General features: G+C 41.4%; 1 protein-coding gene across 2 annotated transcripts in view; it reads right to left on the reverse strand.

Annotated features, from left to right (window-relative positions):
* Window positions 1-21,961, reverse strand: part of prkg1b (protein kinase cGMP-dependent 1b) — an 809,007-nt gene that overhangs the window by 460,401 nt on the left and 326,645 nt on the right. The window lies entirely within an intron of this gene.

A 21,961-nucleotide genomic window follows, 5' to 3' on the forward strand; every position in this document is an offset into this window, starting at 1 on the left:
CACGGACAGTGCTGGAATATTGCTACTGATTCTGGGACACTTCCCCCATCCTCCTGCTCACCGTTCACGGCTCATAGCAGATTAGCCTTTTGGGGCTGGGGCTCTGAGTTGGTGGAGGTGATCCCAGGATAGATATTGGATAGAAGTTGATCCCTGTGTGACTGTTTTTTGTGTTGGGGAAAGCTAGTCTGATTTTAATGGAAATTTAGGGAAGAAACCCATTCTACCAGCACTGCAGGTTTACAACGATTCCATGGGGATGGACCATGCCAAGGGCTGTTTTCAATGGTTTCAATGAGTGCCTGTTCCCAGAAATCAATGTAAATCTGACATGCAGGTGGAACAAATCTCGTCCTCTTTATCCTTTGGGCGGAAGTTAATATTAATGGGATTTTATTTTGGCGGGGGTGGGGGGTGGAAAATATCGATCTTCACTGGATTTTAATCCAGGCAGGAATTGGAAAAATGTTCTTCTTTTTCAAGTTTCCACTTTAGGACAAGATGAACCTTAGGATAGTTCATTGAAACCCTGCATTATTGCTAGTCTACACAAAGCTCGGTGATTGAACAACTCTGCTCTGTACAAAAGAGATATAGTTCCCACTCTGTACAAACAAGAACTTTTACAATAGGAATCTCTCTCCAGGAATTTGTTTTCGTCTTCAAGCTCCCTTATATCCCGCTTGCGCCACACTGCCAGCTTTCCACAATGTCACTCCCACCGACATGTCCCGGAATATATCCAGACAGCCTTATCTGCTGTTTGTCAGTGACCTCCTTGTCTCATGATTTTTCATATGGAATAGGTGACTATCTGCACAAAGGGACATAACCAGTGCCTGGGAGTTAATGTACCCCAGGCCTCATTTTAGGAAGTGGAGCGGCAGTGATGGCACTGATTGGTATCAAGGTCCTCACTGCATTATTTGACCCCTATTTAAAGATACATTCAAGGCCTCTGCTGGTTCCTGGCATGAATGCTGACCACCTATGAGTCTGCATGAAAATCCCAACAAGTGGACCTCCAGTGATAAATTGGCAAGGAATTTTTTAAAAAGTCATCCTTCACTGTTTCATTTACAGCTAAAAGTTGGACAACAGTTGGCCCTATAGTGCTTGGTTCAGGGTTTCTATAATTTGTTATAACTGTAAAGACACATTTGCAAGCCCTTCTGCTGCAGCCTCTGTAATTATTCATTCAGAAATTCAATCAAAACACTTAGTAAGACAAATAGCTTATATGTGAAATGCCAATTCTATTGGTGCCATCAGTTACTCTTTCATGCAGGTGTTTACAATTCTAAATAGGATTCAACAGTGCAACCAGATTTTCATTTGGAAAAATATGGGTAAATCAATGACAGCCAACAGGGATTTGCTAAATACAGGTCATGCCTGACAAACTGGATTGAGTTCTTCGATGAAATGACAGAGGGTTGTTGAGGGTAATTCAGTTGATGTTGTGTAAATGGACTTTCAAAAGGTGATTCACAAAGTACAACATCACAGATTTATAAAAATAATTGAAGCCCCTGGGATTTAAGGGGCAGTGGCAGTGTAGATACTAAATTGGCTACGAGATAGGAAGAAAGGAGTTCTAGTGAGCTGTTGTTTATCAGACTGGGGAGAAGTATATATGGTGTTCCCCAGATGCCTGTATTAATATCATTGCACTTTTTGATACATAAAATGATCTAAACTTGGGTATAAGGAGGCATAAATTCAAAGTTTGCCAATGACACAAAACTTGAAAACATAGTGAAGCGTGAGGAGCTCATAGCAGACATTAGGGATACGTGTACAAAATCGATGTCATAGCCACATATGACAGCTGAAATTTAATGCAGGAAAGTGTATTTTTCCTCAAATCAATAAAGTGTGAAGTGTTACATGTGTTACATTTTAGGAGAAAGAATGAGGAAAGGCAATATAAACTAAAACAGTTTTAAATGTAGGAACAGAAAGAACTGGGGGAAAATCCATGCTAAAACTCTATAATTCATTGGTTATGCCCCAGCAGGATTGGGGTCCAATTCTCAGCGCCACCATATTTTAGGAGGAATATCAGTTTGTTAAGGCATAGGGGGGTAGACATGATTTACCAGAATTATTCCAGCAATCTGGTTGCAGCATTTGACATGGTTGATCTCACGATCCTCCTCCAATTCTCTAAACCACTGATCAATCATTTGGTGGGACTGCACTACCCTGAGTCTATTATTTTCACTCTAGTTGTAGCCTGAGAATTACTAGCAATGGCTTGTATTCCCACATCATTACCTCATGTGTCCCCCAAGAATCCAGTCTTGCCACCCCCAACCCCCCGATATCTCAACTACATTCTGCTCCTTGGCAACATCATTCATCAATGTTCACATGAACGCTGATGACACCACTCTTGACTCCTCCATTGCTCTAAATTATCAGACAGCTTTGTCTGATGCTAGGTACTGATGTTCAGATGAGCTGAAATTAATGGCCAAAGCAAAAGATTTTATCCCTCATTACAAACTCCCTAGCCAGTAACTCCATCCCTCTCCCTGGCAATTGTCTGAGGCTGAACCATTGTTTGCAAATTTAGTGTCATAGTTGACCCCAAGATCAGCTTCTGAAATTTAGCTATAACTCAGACCACTTTTCTTTTGTTATTTTTGTTCCTCCACTGGATGTGGGAGTCACTGGCTAGGCCCGCAGTTAGCGGGCATCCCTAATTGCCTTGGAGAAGGTGGTGGTAAGTTGCCTTCTTGAACCACTGTTGTTCATGAGTGCTGTTAGAAAGAAATTTCCAAGGTTTTGACCTAGCAACAGTGAAGGAATGGCGATATATTTCCAAGTGAGGATGGTGTGTGGCTTGGAGGGAACTTGCAGGTGATGGTGTTCCCATGTGTCTGCTGCCCTTGTCCTTCTATGTGGTGCTGGTCACGGGTTTGGAAGGTGCTGTCGAAGGAGCCTTGTGAGTTGCTGCAGTGCATCTTGTAGATGTTACACACTGCTGCCACCTGCATTGGTGGTGGAGGGAGTGAATGTTTGTGGCTAGGGTGCCAATCAAGCGGGCTGCTTTGTCCTGGATGGTGTCAAGCTTCTTGAGTATTATTGGAACTGCACTCATCCAGGCAAGTGGGGAGTATTCCTTCACACTCCTGACTTGTGCCTTGTAGATGGCGAGCAGGCTTTAGGAAGTCAGGAGGTGAGTTAGTTGCCCAGAATTCCAAACCTCTGGCCTGCTCTTGTAGCCACAGTATTTATATGGCTAGTCCAGTTCAGTTTCTGGTCAATGGTAACCCCCAGGATGTTGACAGTGGGGGGTTCAGTGACGGCAATGCCATTGAATGTCAAGGGGGTGATGGTTAAATTCTCTCTTGTTGGAGATGGTCATTGCCTGGCTCTTCTACGGCATGAATGTTACTTGCCACTTATCAGCCCAAGCCTGGATATTGTCCAGGTCTTGCTGTATTTGGCTATAGGCTGCTTCAGCATCTGAGGGGTTATGAATGGTGAACATTGTGCAATAATCAGCAAACATCCCCACTTCTGACCTTATGATGGAGGCAAGGTCATCAATGAAGCAGCTGAACATGGTTGGGCCAAGGACACTACCCTGAGGAATTCCTAAGACGATGGCCTTGGACTAAGATGATTGACCTCCAACAACCACAACTATCTTCCTTTGTGCTAGGGAAGACCCCAACTAGTGGATTTTTCCCCCTTATTCTTATTGGCTCCAGTTTTGCCAGGGCTCCTTGATGCCACACTCAGTCAAATGCAGCCTTAATGTCAAGGGTAGTCACTCTCACCTCACCTCTGGAGTTCAGCTGATCTGGTGGGATTTGAATCCATGTCTCCAGAGCATTAACCTGGATCTTTGGGTTACTAGTCTAGTGACATTACCGCTATGCCACCGCCTCCCCTAAAACTTCCATAACATTGCCCAACTTCGCCCTATCGCAGCTCATCTTCTGCTCATCCATTCCTTTGTTATCTCTAAACATCATTATTCTAATTCACTCTCATGTCAGCCTCTCATATTCTACCCTCCATAATTTTGATGTCATCCAAAATCCTGCAGCCTGTGTCCATACTTGCAACAAGTCCCATTCACCCATCACCCTTGTGCTTGCTGACCTACATTGGCTCCCGGTTAAATAATACCTTCTTTTTACAATTATCAAATTTCCAAATCCTGCCATGGTCTCACTCCTCTCCATTGCTGTAATCTTCTCCAGCCTTTAGGGATACCCATACTCCTCTAGTTCTGGATTCTGGAGCAACCCGATTTTAATTGTTGCACCACTGGAGACTGAGCCTCCAGCTGCCAAAGCCCTAAAGCTCTGCAATTCCCTCCCTAAACCACTCCCCCTCTAACTTTCTTCATTTTAAGACACTCCTTAAAAACCACCTCTTTGACCAAGCTAAAAGCAAAAAACTGCGGATGCTAGAAATCCAAAACAAAAACAAAAATACCTGGAAAAGCTCAGCAGATCTGGCAGCATCTGCGGAGAGGAACAGTTAACGTTTCGAGTCTGAAAGACCCTTCAACCTGTTCTTTTACACAAAGGAGTTACACAAACAAAAGCTGCTGTTGGTGAAGGTTTCCAATTATATGAGAGGACATGGGACTATATTCTTTACAGCTTAAAGGTGTATTTAGTGGAAACGTTCAAATCTATTAGGGATTTTGGTTTAGTGAACAAAGAGAAACTGTTTCCACTGGTAGGGCTGGGTCATTACCCGGAACAGAGAGATTTAAGACAATTGACACAAAAAAAGAGGGTGGAGGAGATTTATTTTTAAAATTGCAATGAATGATGATGATCTGGAATCCACTGCCTGAAAGTGTGGTGGAAGCTACTTCAATAGTAGTAACCAGTTCAACAGAATTGGTTATATACTGAAAAGGAAGAACTTGCAGGACTATGGAGAAAGAGAAGAGGATTGACACTAATTGATAACCTCTGTCAAAGAACCAACATTGGACAAATAGCCTCCAGCTACACTAACTTTCTGTAATTCTATGACAAGCCCACAAAATAATATTCTGCTGCTGCACTCATGGCAAAATAAAAAAAACTACGAATACAGGAAACTCAAGTTCATGAAAACAGGCCCTACTTTGAAGGACAGTCTCTGAGACAATCCACTTGAACAATGTTACTCATTCATGGTAACCAATAGGGCCGAATTTTACAGGCCCTGCCAATGGGTCTGAAGGTGGAGGGCCTGTAAAATTCCGTCACCTATCTGCCTACGCTTGGCTTGTCTTCAATTTTTCAGGGGCCAATTAATGGCCACTTAAGGCTGCTTCCTGCCTGACTACACTTTTGAGGCCAGCAGGAAGGGGGTCAGGGATTGGGAAAGGGAGCCCGGCAGGTTACCCAGCTTAAGCCTCAGGTGGGAAAGGGTGGGGCGCCTCCCTCACAGGTCCCCTTTCCCGATTGGAAGCTCCTGCCAAGATGTGACAAACCATCCCACCCGGGTGGTCCCTCTCCCACCCTCAGCCTTTCCAATCCTCTACCCTCACCTCCACTCCCCACACCCTCCTGTCCCAACCAACAAAACACAACAAATGCCTGTGTTCTAGGGCTCCCTGCACTTAGAATCTGCTGATTGCCTGTAGTCCCAGCAGTGGCCACTGCTCCCAGTGGCACTGCTGGGACTTTTCTTTCACAGGATGTGGGCTCGCTGGCAAGACCAGTATTTATTGCCCATCCCTAATTGCCCTTCAGAAGGTAGTGGTGAACCCCCTTCTGGAACTGCTGCAGTCCATGTGGAGCAGGTACATCCACAGTGCATCTTCCATGGTGGCGAGGAACACATCTGAAAAATCCTGGCCATAATCTCAAGGTCATGATAATGATATGGCATATGATTGGAAAGTCACCTTGGGGTCAAGCACAACACTAAGGGTGGGATTTTCCAGTCCTGCCAGCGGCAGGCATTGTCACGGGCGGGAGAGGAAAATTTGGAGAGTGGCTAAAAATCAATTGGACTTTTTGGGCTTTTCCCACTGGCAAGACTGGAAAATCCCACCCTAAGACTGGAAAGGCTCATGCACAGCTTAAGACAATTGCCAGGGATGGATACGGTGGTCAGGGAACAGAGTTTGCGATGGGAACTAAAATGTCTGCATTCTTCCCAATATTTAGTTGAGTAAGCTTCTGCTCTTGCAATATTGGCCATCAGACAAACAATGCTTGTTTGTATATAATGCATCTGTTAGTAGTCCTGTTAAAATCTTAATATTAATTATGTTTATTTTGTTCTATTGTCATTATATTATCTCTCCCCTTTCATTCCTTATCTTTTCTGAAGTAGTTGCTTTGGGCAATATTTAATGGTCATTCCTGTTATTCAAATATTCATGCTTTAGTTATCCTACTACGTCTGGCTTCTCGCTACAAATTATTGCCCCTAGTTCCCCTCTTTGTTAAAGAATAATACCTGCTTCAAAGTACCTCTAACTCAATTGATTGTCAAATTTAGATAAGGCGAAGTGCATTTTCACTGATTACATTGCTGCAATTATTTCAAACCAGTAACCTTTTGCATATCAAAGAACATTTTATTCCTTTGAGAATGTTTTCTAAACAGCTGCTTTTTTAAGGCACAAACTCCACTAAACAAGTGCCAACCAGAAACTCCAATTCACTGTCTCTCCAGCCAATGTGTTGGCTTTTAAATGAACTTGTGGTCACTTGTTTTGTGTACCTGCTCCCCAGAACTAGCAGTGATACTTTCTGCCTTGGTGATTAGAAACTCTGATTCATGAAAGGGCCTAATTATGTCAAATCATGTTGTCTACCATCAACTAGTAAAGATATTAATCAGAAAATAAAACAGCACAAATTATGGGTGGGATTTTCCGCACCTGCCCGCCGTCGGGATCTTTCGGTCCCGCTGCAAGTCAACGGACTTCTGGCTGGGGTGTCGCCTCGCCCGTGGTGGGTCCCGACCGGGACAGGGCTGGAAAATCGCCTATATCATTCCCATTGAATCAGAGATGTAAACTGAGAATTCGCAACATTCATTGAAATACGCCCCGGAAGTGGTACGGTTTCATTATATTCCCAACTTTAGAACTACAAAGGCCCGAGATAAGAACAGATCTACTGTTAGAACTTTAAATTAGAAATCCAATGTTAATACAAACTTTACTTGCATTATAAAGATTGTCTGTTTAAGACAGAAGGATGGTTATGGTCCAATAAGTAAATGTAATCAGAAGGTGGTGCACACTTCCTGATTCTCTGCACAGTCCATAGAGGGGTAGGAGGTACAGGAGCGTGCCTGTCATTTTCCACAAAGTAAACTGCTCATGGCCTGGCAGCTCGGGAGGGAAAATTCAAGAGCAAGCTGCCATACCCAGTTACAGACTAGCACTGCCTACCTGTTCATGACATGTCACAATAGCACACAAAGGTTGGAGAAAAATATCCATTAATTAAACAATCTGTGTAAATGTACAAATCCATTCACAAACTGCATAGTTTACACCACTCAAATCACAGCACAGATCCACGGATTTTGATGGATTCTCCCATCACTTCGATAGATGAGTGTTCAGCAAGAGAAAAAAAATGGTTAAAGTCTAGGTTGATGCCGTTTCAGGTGTGATGTTAGGCCAAGTCTCAATTTGCATAACTGATTGCAAATACTGCATTTGAAGTCAGTGCTGGAGGGATGGGTGGGGGTACTGTCTTTGCACTGTGCTCGCTTGCCCTAAAGGCACTTGACTCTGTTCTCCTCAAATGTCAAAATCGCTTGATGACAGAGACTTCTCCATTTGGGGCTCTCCGAGGTTGTTGTTTTTTCCCCACTGGATTGGGGTCCAGCTTGCAAGATCTGACGTTGGCTTCCAGATTGTCTTTACATCTAAGTTTGGGATGGCCTGTGCTCCACAGATTTTAGTGTCACACGAACGCATCAACCACTAAACCAAGCAACACTGAATATGTTTCATCTGCCCATTTTCACAATCCTGCTCTTTTCTCCACCTTACCCTGTCTCACATGCTAAAATTAATTTGCTTAAAATGTTATTCTTTCTATAATCGTATACTTTCAAACCTTATATTCATCACATCTAAAACAGCAATAAGAATTTTTGGTTCCCTGAAGACAAAGAACATTTTTTAGCCATTTTGCAACTGCTTCCCCACACAATTCCCCCCACACCATCTATTAAAATATCCTCTTTTAAATCTAGTATTATTTTAGATCTTCAGCTAATCTCTTGTATGGAGACCACCAAACAAATATTTACAGAATGGGTCCACAGACCCATGTGTTAGAATCATATCTCAAGACTGAAGTTTTCTTTTAGAAAATGGAAGGACATGGCATGATCTGGACATTTGGATGCTAACCTGGGATTTTTTTTTTAAAAAGGTCATAAGTTCACCTTAGAACTGCCAACAAGCAGGCCTCTTCCAAGAAATCACCTGACCTTTATGGTACTTGAGGAAGATCTGGTTGTTTGTGTTGAACAACAATCACCTGAACTGATGGAGAGAAAAACTGTGAAGGAAGGTTGGTGACACGCTGGAAATCACATGGGAGATGGAAAAAAAAAAGTCAGTTGTGATCCTGCTGGTTTTGAAGGCAGTTTTGTTGGGGAACAAGCTGAGGAAGGAAAGCTACCCTAGCTGGCTCCCTCTCTCTACCTTGCCTAAAATTGTGTGTGGCTATCAACCTATAACCAGAGAACCCTCATCTGAGTGTAACTAGTCTGCATTTGGACCTCCAAAGCTGAGACCAATTGGTGAGAACTTCCAGACGTCCACCAGGACCAGCAGCCTGTCTTCACATGAGGGAACTCCAGGCTGACAGCATCGAGCCCCTGCAGACTTTATCCTTTATTTTATAACGCCCATCCTCCAAAGTCCATCTCTGCAGAGAGACTCAATGTGTCCTTTGTTTGTCTGTGTGTGTGTGTGTGTGTGTGTGTGTGTGTGCGCGCGCGCGCTGGGGAATTCTTTAGGAAGAGATAAGTAATCATACTTCCCAATTACAATTGCGTGTTAACCAGTACTTGCAACTTGTTAAAAGAAGTTTTGTTTTAAAATAAATTATTCATTCTGAGCTTTTGAAAGAAGCCTGGTCAGAGTCTTTTTTTTTCTGGCTACTAGAGGTATAGGTACACAATTAGCCATTTCGTGAGAAAATTATACATTTAAATTAATGGTATGGCCTGCGAAGTAATGAGGCTTGATAATTCAAGCACTCCTCCCATCCCAGTCATAACACATGGTTAAGTCTGAAATCAATATTTTATATATTAATTATTAAACCTCGCTGGGGGAAGATAATCGAGTCCTATTTGACCAGCTCCTCACTCTGGACAACGTTGGTCTATTGGTGCTGCATGATGTCTTTTTGAGATAAACTGATTTTTCTTTAGATAATTCAGCAGATCTGAACAAGAGATATTTGCACTTTACAAAGGTTACGTGGACTGCACAGTGCCTTAATTACAATGTCTCAAAAACTCAGCAATATTAGAAACTAATTAATGTATGGGTGATGCTGTGTATTTTAGGCAGACATATACAATCAAGCAATAGTTGTCTTTTTAATGTTGCTGACTTTTAATATAAATTGAAATGGCATGGTAGGCTGGTTTCTCCAATGTTCTTATTAGTTTGTTGATTCAGTTTTCTAGTGTCATGGTTACAATCTACCAGTTCTATATAACAAGGGTGCAGCAGTTACTCTTGATATTTCTCAGTCCATTCTTTAAGGAGGCATTAACCTATTTACAAAAGCAGCTCACGTAATGTCATCAGACCACATTCAGTGACTGTCCACTACTATTGTCAACAATCAGTTCTAGGCTATTTTATCCCTCTCATTTGGTCTGCCAAAGCACCAGCAGTGAGATGGTGATATGTTTTCAGAACTTTGAAAGTGACAGTCTTGATCCAGCCGCTTATGGGTTTATCAGAGCATCATGTTACCAGTCCATCATTTATAAAACAACCACTATTCATGATGTGAGCCTCAATGGTAGACACTAGCAGGCCATTGTACCACAGGGTTTGTCACAGGCAAACTAATCCTCTCTTCACCCACATTCCACTGATATAGATTCCCCAAAGAAGTCAATGGTTGACGAACAGGAACGAATCAGGTACTCTGGGCAGTTCTAAGGTCTGGACTAAGATCAACTTCTTTTGCATAAACTAGGCATCTGACCTAGATATTTCCCAATCTGTATGGCCCAGCCACTCAACAAATAAATTGAACCAATGAGCAGGTTACTTTCTATAGTTTTTTGGAATACAGATTTTCTCCTCTTTTGCACTGCACTTAAACAGCAGACAATTCTGGTGATACTGGTTTCCTTTCAATTTGCAGAATGCATGGTAATTATATTATCATTTTAGCTTTTGCCGGACTTGTTTAAACACCTCCAAGGAATTCTCTGCAATACCATTGATGTAATAAATTAGCTACATGTTTCCAACTGTCTTCATCAAATCATTTCACATCATTGATACTTGCCTACAGAAGATAAAACAGAAATGGTCATAATCTTTCCATACCTGCTGCTTCAATGCTCCATTATCACCAGCTGCAGCAAAATTAAAGACCCTAATTGCATCCTCACATCTGAATTCAGATTTATATTCAGTCAACCTCAGAATGGTTGCTCCAGCAGAAGCTTATCATACTCAACCAACATTCTCAAACCACACTTGAGCATCAAAATAGTATGAAAAACATGATGGTTGCTCAAATACTTGAATTACTTACTGAATATTAAGAGCTAACAATGCACAAAATGGCACACACGATGATAAAAGCCTGGTTTATGTAAACAACATTTAGCTCGATTGAAGTGTTGCCTGAAATTAAAAATTTAAATTTTATTTTAAAATAAGGACTTGTTTATGGTTTGTTCCTGTCTGTCAAGATCTTTATATTATTACTGAATAGACTTCAGGAAATATTTAAAAGATGTATATCTGTGTTAGAAATGAGTTGATAATTGGTTATTTTATTGTCAGATGTTTTAAACACATGATGATGTTTGTGGCAATTTGGTATTCTGATACACTGAGGCATTTCGTTACAGAAAGTTTGGTGAGAATATGGAATTTGCTGTCACATGGAGTGGTTGAAGCAGATAATATTGAGGCCTTTAAGGAGAGGATTGATGTTCATGTGCAGTGTAAGTAACAGCAGAATTACATACTAGAACCTATTATGTATATTCCTTGTCTCCATACATTGTTATGATCTTGGTGGAGATCAGTAACATGTTTAGTTTTTTTTCAGAATCTGAAAACCCAGGTATTTACTCAGAGGAAGAAGCCACAAGGATCATGGTTTGAAACAAAAGAATTATACTAGACAAAATTCAAAGAACATGGATACTAATAACCACATTCTATCTTAACTAGTCAGTTACGTTGGAGATATTAAAAGTACAATGAGAACAGTTACTTTTATACTCTAAACCAAACATCTTAACTCAAATTTCCTTCTACAACTATTTCACTTATATACCCAGTAACTCAAGTTAGATAGTTATCAGAAATTGGAGATTAACCACTTGGTCTAAGGACTGTTTCAAAGCTTCATTTTAGGGTTGAGCTTGGGCCTACCACTTAAATCCCGCAAGGATGGCCCTTTAAATCTATTCTAACACCACACTATTGTAAACTCTCCATTCAACACAGGGGTCAATAGCATCTTAAGTTTAGCCAACTCAGGTTAGGACTCTCCCAGTTCTAATATTCTTTAACTGTGGAGTCTTGCATCTAAGAAATCTCTCTCTCTCTCTCTTTTCTCAGCTTGGATATCCCAGAAGTTCAACTCACTGTTGGGAGTCTTTCTGTTAATGAGAGGTTTAACTCTTTTAGCCAGCATATAGAATTTCATTGAATTGTTTGAAAAAGATGTTTCCTGTTCTGCAGCCAGCTTGTTCTAAATTAACTAAACTGAAACTGCTTGCAAAACAGAAACACAACCAAGAACCTGCTCCCCCTATAATTAACTTCTGGTTGACCCTATTTCTATTATTTATCTCACAGGCTACTTGGTCATATGATCAGTTACTGAAAGCCAGTTGCTTTACCAGAAATCTCCTTTCAAAGATATCTAGATCTTAAAGGGACCATCACCCCAACGTAAAACAGTGTTTTTTTTCTGAAAAGCACATAGGCCATCACAACATAAGTACATTGGAAAGCTTTGCATTTAAATACAGCCTAAAACATTGAGGACATTCCACAAAACCCTTCGCATACAATGAAGTGATCATTATCACAAGATCAGTAATTAATTATGGATGAAAAAGAACTTTCATTCCACTATAATTCATCCACCCAGAAAGACACTGTAGTCCTCTTGAGATTTTAATTGTAGCTCAAAATGATTCCACTCATCTACTCTGACGCTTATTCCAATGCACAAAGGTGAACTACCTGATTACAGACCCAAGTTTACCTTTTTCTATTTTGAATGGTGTTCCTTATTCTACCCTTGCAATTTTGTTTAATTTTCCAGATTTTCTTTTATTAAACAGTTTACTATTTTACGTACCTCTGCAAAAACAACTTGTGCCTCTGTAGAACATTTAACAAAATAAAACATCCTAAGGCACTTCACAGGAGCATTATAAAACAAGATATGACATCAAGTCCCGTAAAGAAATATTAGAGCAGATGACCCAAAGCTTGGTTAATGAGGTAGGTTTTAAGGAGTACCTAAAAAAGAGAAAGGATAGGTAGTGAGGCAGAAAGGTTTAAAATTCTGGAATTCCAGAGCTAAGGCCCTAAGCAGCTGAAAGCACCAACGCCAATGGTGCAGTGATTAATTTCAGGAATTTCAAGAGACCAGAATTAGAGGAGTGTGAATATCTCGGACGATTATGGAGCTGGAGTACCATAAAAGGATAGGGAGGGGTGAAGCCATGAAGGGATCTGAAAACAAGGATGAGAATTTTAAAATCGATGTGCTGCTTATATCGGGAGCCAATATAGGTCTGTGAGCGCACGGGTGGTTAGTGAATGCATGTTTGTGCATGCTATGACATGGGTATCAGAGCATTGGATGACCTCAAGTTATGGAAGGTAGATCCTGGGAGGCTGGCTAGGAGGGCATTAGACTAGTGAGTCTAGAGGTAACAAAGACATGGATTAGGAATTCAGCAGCAATAAGCTGAGGCAAGGGCCGAGATGGACAGTATTATGCAGGTTTAATAGGCGGTCTTAGTGATGGTGTGGAATTGTGTTTGGAAGCTCATCTCGAGGATTAAGAGATCAATTTCCAGATGCCCCCTTTTCAGGTCCTCTAGAGTCTAGAGTTTTTACTTCAGGGATCAGCCATCTGGTTTTCTCTGCACTCCCTCCAATGCTTGAACAACTTGGTGGTCAGAACTGCATACCACAAGTTGTGGTCTGACCAGAACTATAGTTTTAGCACAACTGATTCAAATTCTACTGTTTTGGCTAAATGGCTCAATATTCTGTTCAGCATTTCCAGCTGTGGCTCAGTAGAATGCAAATCTCTGAACCGCAAGGTTCTGGGTTCAAGTTCCACTCCAGGGGGAATCAAAGGTGATACTCCAGTGCAGTACTGAGGGAACACGGCAGTCTTTTGGATGAGATGTTAAAACAGGGCCCATCTGCCTGTTCGTGTGGATGTTAACGATCTCATGGCACTACTACCTGGTCATTATCACATTGCTGTTTGTGGGAGCTTGCTGTGCGCAAATTGTCCACCACATTTTCAAAATTACAACAGTGGCTACACTTCATAAAGTACTTCAATGGCTGTAAAGTGCTTTGATACATCTGATGGTCATGAGAAGTGCTATATAAACGCAAGACTATTTTTATTGCTGTTCTGCATTGGTTGGACATGTTTCCTGGAAACAATACCAAGGTTGGTAGTTTCTATTTAACTTGGGCATGTGACCTAGACTGAGATTCTAGTGTAGTATGAAGGGAGTGCTGCACTATCAGAGGTGCTGTCTTTCAGATGAGTTGTTAAATTGAGGCTACATCTCTCTCTCAGAAGTTAGTAATGCTTTGCGTTCGTTGGTTTTTGAATAATATTCTTTTCAAGTTAGTTCCACATGTTTGCTCTTTTATTGTTTTAACAATATTTCTATCATTTTGATCATTTCGTTCAGTGTCAAGATGTACAAGATCCTATGGGACTATTAGAATTAGAGTAGATGAGTCCTCCTGATGCCTTGGCCAAGCAACATCTGAAATAGGTCGTGAGCTCCCTCCCCCATCCCCACCCCCTTTCTGTTTCCCCCTTTTTTTTTCCAATAAATTATATAGATTTTCCTTTTCCCACCTATTTCCATTATAAAAAAAGAGAAAAAAAGAGAAAAATTATTTATTTATTTATTTTTTACATCTTTTATGCTCTCCCCACTCCCACTAGAGCTATACCTTGAGTGCCCTACCATCCATTCTTAATTAGCACATTCGTTTAGATAATATCACCAACTTTAACACCTATGTGTTCTTTTGTATTATTGTTGTTGACATCTTTTGATGATCTGCTTCTATCACTGCTTGTTTGTCCCTACAACCACACCCCCACTCCATCTCTCTCTCTCTCTCTCTCTGTCCCCCACACACACACCTTAAACCAGCTTATATTTCAACTCTTTCTTGGACTCGAACTCAAGTTCTGTCGAAGGGTCATGAGGACTCGAAACGTCAACTCTTTTCTTCTCCGCCGATGCTGCCAGACCTGCTGAGTTTTTCCAGGTAATTCTGTTTTTGTTTTTGATCTGAAATAGGTTACCTGGTCATCTATTGCATTGCCATTTGTGGAACCTTGAATACAAGGAATACAAGGCGGTTGTATTTCCTGCATTATAACTGTGATTACATTTTATTAGCATTTATTTGGCTGTAAAGCAGATTGAGACATCCAGATATTTGTGAAAGAAGCCTTCCTTTAACATCTGAGGTGAAGCTTTGACATTTTCAAAGTCAGTTCCTCTTTTATATTTATTATTAAATTGCTCTCATTGCTTCATTTTATCAACTGTTAGGAATATTAGTTCTACAGTGAGTCAAGTGTCCTAGAATTATTAATAATCAAAGCTCAGTGATTAAGATGACCTTGTACTTTTTTTCGTCCTGTAGGCTATCCCTTAAATCACCCACAAAGATCTGTAGTCACATCACATAAGCCTCTGAATGTGTGTGTTTTTTAAATAGCCAATTGATAATAAGTTAGAAAAAAGGCTGCTGAACAAACTTGTTTCAATATAGTTTACAGGAATATAGACAACTATCAGAAAAGTTAATAACTCAGAAAAAGTATGTCTTATGCCCCTGGCTACATGTGAAATATAGGAACATAGGAACAGGAGTAGGTGATTTCGCCCCTCAAGCAGGCCAGACACTGACTGCCATGTGGACTATTAAGTTAGTTAGGTGTCGTGATTAGTTGCAGGTCCAATACAAGATATAATCAACAGGAGGTGCTGAGAACTTATGATTATTAGATCTTGTTTTAAAAACTTTAAATCACACGCCAACATGTTGTAGAATGGTAATACCCCAAATGAAGGTGATTCTGATCCAGAAAAATGTAAAGAGTAGAGGGAGTTAAATAATGAGACTAGACTGAAGGCAGAGAAAGAGGGATTTCTAACTGGTACAAAGACCCCCAGCATCATTTGAAGATTGATGAAGAAGATAATCGAAGGTAATGACATAGAAATATTATTGAAGCAATGAAAGGACAAACCTGAGGCACTGATATTATTCAATCTGAAAAGAATATTGATCAAATACCACTAAACCAAGGGCATTGTCAACTTTAATAATTATCTGGGCAAATTTAAAAGAAAAAAGAACACTGGAACCTACATACATGAGGCAAAAATGTAACTGTAGTCAAAACAGAGGACGCCAGAGTTTTGACATTGGCATGCGGGGTCGGGCCTGGCATGCCGACGCGGAAAACGACGTGCGGTGACGTTGGGCATGCATCCCGATGTCAGCGCACATCATTTAGATATTATGTTCGGCGGGTGCACACTGGAGGCGGCTGCTTGCCCACCAAACTGTCGACAGCCTATTAAGGCCATTAAAAACCCAATTAAAGTAGTTATCAACGCTGCCCATCCAACCTTAATGTTGTCGGGCAGGTGAAGAGCCCAAGCAGCCTTTGCGTTTTTCAGGAAACCTCATCCACGGATGGGATGAGGTTTCCTGGAGGTTTTATTGAATAAATAAATAGCTCTTGCACAATTCATAAACATGTACCAGCTCATGTGACATTGTCACGAGGGCACAGGTCTAAATAATTTTTAACTTTATTATTTCTGAGCTTTTATTTATGTACTTAATCTCCCTGAAGCAGCTCCATGTCTTGGAGATTTCTGCGCCCTTTCATGCGCATGCCCTGACTCTCCCTCCTCCCCCCACCTGCACAGGTAGCGCTGGGCGCTATCGGCCATGCGTCACGTTAGGCGATCCTTAATTGGCCCGTGCACATAAAAGGGTGGCACGCAGCCCATTGCAGGCAGCAATCGGCTCCACACCCTTTTAATCCAAACTCTTTAATCCTGGCAGAATATGAGTAAATTTCTGTAAATAGGCCTGGAAATCAAATTGTAAACATTGATGCATTGAGTCGTTTGCCTTTACAAGAAAATGATGAGGATGTCCCAGTTCCGCAAGAACTTGTTTTATTGTTAAATTTTAGATTCCTCACCAATACGTGCTTGTCAAATCAGAGGTTCGACAAGTCGAGACCCAGTCTTATCCAAAGTATGAAAACAAGTGCTTAATGCTTGGTTACAAGAGCCTGTATCTGATAAAATGAAACCGTATTTCAACAGAAGATATGAACTAACCAATCTTATTGTGGGGAGTAAGAGTGATAGTTCCTCCAAATGGAAGAAAGTCATTGTTAATTGAAGTACACAGCGCACATCCAGGAATTTCCCAAATGAAGAGCACAGCACATCACTATCTATGGTGGCCTGGGATAGATGCAGAAATAGAGGGCAGAATTTTCTGCCTGTCGGGCAGGTGGGCTCGACCCAATCTCCGGTGGGCGGGGAGACGATCCCCACCAGTGACGTGGGGCCCACCGCCATTTTACGTGCCCGCCCAGGGCAACTCCGGCGGGAAGCGCTATGGGCTTCCTGTGCGGGCGGGGGGGGGGGGGGGGGGGGGGGGGGGGGGGAGAATTCCCCAAAAGTGAGAGTGCGCTCTTTCCCGCATGGGTACGAAAAAGCTCACATCTTCCTGAGGCTAGGTGCTGCCTCAGGGAGATCGCGTACACTTCTAAAATTATTAAAAATAGAAAAAAATAAATTCCCTAACATGCCCCCCTCATGTGACAGTGTCACATGAGATGGGACATGTTCATAATTAACATAATAACTTTATTAAAAATTTTAAAACCCTGCATGAAACCTCATCCCGCCCGTGGATGAGGGTTTCATGTTTTATCTATTTGCCGCTGGGGCTCCTGGCCTGCCTGCCAACTTTAAAGGTTGGACGGGCAGGTACACTAAGTACTTTAATTGATCTGTCAATGGCCTCAATTGGCCACTGATAGGTCGGCGGGCCCGCAGTTGATTTTGCTGCGCCCCCGCCCTCCTGAAAATTTAAATGGACCAGGATGATGTCGGGTGTTCCGCCCGATGTCATCCTGTCATTTTACGCATCGGCAAGCGGGCCCCGACCCCTGCTCTCTGATGACAAAATTCTGCCCAGAGAGTTTAGTGAAGAATTGTGTGTAATGTCAACAATTGCAAAAGTTACTATCGACAGCTCCATTACACCCTTGGGAGCGGCCAAGAAGGCCATGGGTATGATTATACATTGACTATGTGGGACCTTTCATGAGAACAATGTTTCTGCTCATTGTTGAAGTCCACTCAAAATGGATGGACATATATGAGGTGAAGTCATGAACATTTTCTGCTACAATTGAGAAGCCAAGTCAAAGTTTTGCCATTAATAGACTACCAGAAGTTGTTGCTTCTGACAACATTTACGAGCACTGGGTTTCAATGGTTTATTGGCCCCAATGGTATCACTCATGTGAAAAGTTCACCATACCACCCTTCCTCAAATGGACTGGCTGAAAGGGCAGTTCAAACTTTCAAGTCAGGCATGAAAAAATTAACTGGTTAGCAACCAAGCTGGCACTCTTTCTTTTCCATTACAGGACCACACCTCACACAACAGCAGATGTCACAACTGCAGAGTTATTCATGAACCACCATCTCAGGATTAGATTGAGCTTAATAGTGTCAAATTGAGGGGGGGGAATGGAAAGGAGTCAGGGAAGTCAGAAAACTAGACATGACTGGCATAGTCGTGAGAAGAAGTTTACTGTGGGAGAGACGGAAGAACTTTGGAGAAGGACCAAAGTGGTTACCAGGTGAAATAAGTGCAGTGACTTAATCTCTATCTTACCATGTGGAGGTGGAAGGCCAAATTATATGAAGACATGTGGATCATCCAAGGAAGAGAGAAGCAAAGCACCAAAAAACGATTCAACCAGTGTTCACAACCGGGTCAACGTTCCCTGTTGAGAGAAATCAACCAAGTACAGATGTGTCTGAAGTGTCTCTTGTACCTGCAAGAGTTGAGGAAACAGATTTGCAGGTGCCCGTGGAGAACCTGATGTTCAATCAACTCCAGAGAAGGAGGTTCCTAGCAAAGCATCTGAAGTCGTAGAGCTGAGACATTCTACACGCATAAGGAAACCCCCAGAAAGACTGAATTTGTAAATTACCGATCAGTGTAAATAATTTGCTATTTTGGGAAAATTGTAAATGTAAATGTTCTGAGTAAAGGGTGAGGGATGTGGTAATTATGGTTTTACCTAATGTGTAGCATACCTTTAAGAAGGGCGTTATAAAGGACGATTGCATGATCTTGTGTGACCAATGGAAGAGTAGCACAAGCTAACCTCTGTAGTCAGTAGTGAGTAGTCAGAAGTATAGAGGTAAGGTTTGATGTGAAAGCACACATGTATAGCTGCTGAGTGCCTTGTAAATAAACAGAATGTGTTCCACTTAAGAAGTGTCTGCTGATCAACTCGGCCACCCCACAACATAATCCATACCAAAATCAATTGTAAGGGTATTTGTTTTTGACTTTTACAAATTACTAGAAGGTCAAATGTTGCAAAAGTTTTAAATGTTTCTGTAAATGCCAAATGAATGAGTTCCAATATACAGTAAAAATGTTTTTCTTTTTCAAGCATTGAATTAAAACACTCTTTCTTCCTGGTCACAAGTTTTAAAGGCAACATAGTGGGAATTATAGCAGTCTCATCAATAGAAGTTGACTAAGTGTTATGGTCTTAGTTTTGAGAATTTTCATAGCAGAATAAATGGAGCTGTCAGAATCAATCTGAGTGAGATTTCGAGTTACATTTTGTCTGATCTTCAGGCAAAAATCGAAGTGTTATGATGCTTTTAATCTTTCAAATTGTCTAGAGAACTACTAGTATGGGCATCTACTAATGACCAGATTGATCAACATCAGCTGGGGTAGCCAGCTTGTGCAATGGAGGAAAAAAGCCCGAAAGCCATAATGGAAGTTGTGAAAACCCATAGCCTCGTGTGTAATTCCCCAACTCTGCAAATTCACTGGGTCAACGGCTAATCTCTTAAAGCATTTTACGACACCAACATTCGCAGCAGAGATTGTTTATCGCAGCGAAGGTGGCCCTCAGGAAAACCAACTCCATCGGGGACCACACATACTCAAACCCCATGCTGAGCACACAACGAACTGCAAGGAAACTGAAAAGGTCAAAGAATAGAGATCAGTAAAAAAAAAAAGATATGATTTTAAAAATATGAATTAAAAAGTCAGCAATTCTGAAGCTTTCTGCAGACATTGTGCAGGCAGAGGGACAAATTCCAGGAGAGTCATTGAATAGTTATCCCAACTTTCTCCATTCTTTTAAGCTCTAAAGTATATAGGCACACAACCCCTAACATCTAGAAGGACAAGGGCTGCAAATACATGGGAACGCCACCAACTGGATGTTCCCCTCGAAACCACTCGCCATCCTGACTTGGAAATATATCACCGTCCGTCACTGTCACTGGGTCAAAATCCTGGAACTCCTTCCCTAACAGGACTGTGAATGTACCTACACCACATGGATTGCTGCAGTCAAGAAGGCAGCTCACCACCATCTTCTCAAGGACAATTAGGGGTGGGCAATAAATGCTGGCCTAACCGGCGATGCACACATCCTGCAAAATGCATTAAAAAAGTCTCTTCAATCCCTCCTCATATCTCTCTCTCTACAGTTAATTGCATAGCAATAAGCCAGGGGTAGTGAGATGTGTGACTAATCACATGACCCAGTGAGTCAAACAGATCTTCAGAAGTTGATTGGGAGGTTTGGGTGTAAAAGGGACAGCATACACTCGCTCTCCAAACTACAATCTTTAACACTTTTTTTCTAGTTCCATTCTAGTAAGAATGTCAACCTGATTGAAGAAGAAGATATCCTTGATCAAGAGGCATTGTTGCTCACTCGTTCCTTACCAAGCACTAGCTCAGAAACAGGCATCCCAACAACTCAGTGACTTGAGGTGGAGGTGAAGCTACAAGCATAGTGAGGAGGTAGCACTGACCAAAAAGGCCAAGGGTTGAATATCCAAAAGGTCATCATTCATCATTGATAAACAAAAGAAGAATGAGCTGGAGATGAATAGTTGGCCATTTTAGTTGTTAGCCCATAGTTGCTATTGCAAATATAGATTTGAGTGGCATGAGCTTATGACTCTGGTGGTAGATAATTGTTGGACCTCTTCCATGTTGGTGGATCCTCTTTTCTCCCTCCCCAGTAAGGCTAAAAGCCAGCCTCCAAAAGCAGCTCCACATACAGTATACAAAAACAGAATTACCTGGAAAAACTCAGCAGGTCTGCCAGCATCAGCGGAGAAGAAAAGAGTTGACGTTTCGAGTCCTCATGACCCTTCAACAGAACCGTTCTGTTGAAGGGTCATGAGGACTCGAAATGTCAACTTTGTTCTTCTCCGCCGATGCTGCCAGACCTGCTGAGTTTTTCCCGGTAATTCTGTTTTTGTTTTGGATTTCCAGCATCCGCAGTTTTTTGTTTTTCTCCACATACAGTATTCCTGTACATGGTCATATCTCTTACCTCAATGATGTAACTCTGAAAGACAAGTAGGTTGGTGAGGACTAGGTCAAGTATGTTACCTCATCACTTATGTCAGCCCAGGCTGATAGCCGTGTCCTTCAAGGCTGTCTGCAATGGAACTACCAAAATACACTTTGTGTTGAACAATGAAATGCTGATAAAGGGCCTACTTTCAGGTATAAATGGGATAGTAAGACAAACGAAAAGACCTCAATATAATCATTTTGGCAAAAGACCTGAATGCAAACTTCGATCACATTTGTGCATCTGCGTGCGAGTGAGAGTGAGAGAGAGTGAATGAGTGAGTAAACTTCAATCACATTAGTGTGTGTGTGTGTGAGAGAGAGAATGTATATAGTGATTGATTGATTGAACAATACTATATCAATCCTCAGAGAAAAAAAATCCTTTTCAAGTTGTGATGTTCCCAAATAGACCGTGCACCTTCTCTGTATCATATAAAACCTTGTAACTTAAAACAGCAAAAATAAAATAACTACTAAAACTAGTGTTCAGCAGTTACAATTTAAAGATGACCTTATTAAAGGACCGCAATCACAGTACAATTTGCCTATTGCTGAAAATAATTGCTCAAACTCAAGCCTTATGGAACAAATGTTCCTTATAATTTGAAAAAAAGAGGATTTAAGGTTATAGTTCTTAGAAAATCCATTCTCCCTGCTGCCTCAAATAAAAATTAGAAAGCCTAATTAATTGTGTTTGCAAGTATGCACATCAGGTTCAAGTTGATAACTACAAAATATAAATTGCATATAAAACATGACCTATCCAATTCTAGTGGATTGGGCAGAATTGTGTTA

This window comes from Carcharodon carcharias, chromosome 17 (assembly GCF_017639515.1).
Source record: "Carcharodon carcharias isolate sCarCar2 chromosome 17, sCarCar2.pri, whole genome shotgun sequence".
In the NCBI taxonomy this organism is placed as follows: Eukaryota; Metazoa; Chordata; class Chondrichthyes; order Lamniformes; family Lamnidae; genus Carcharodon; species Carcharodon carcharias.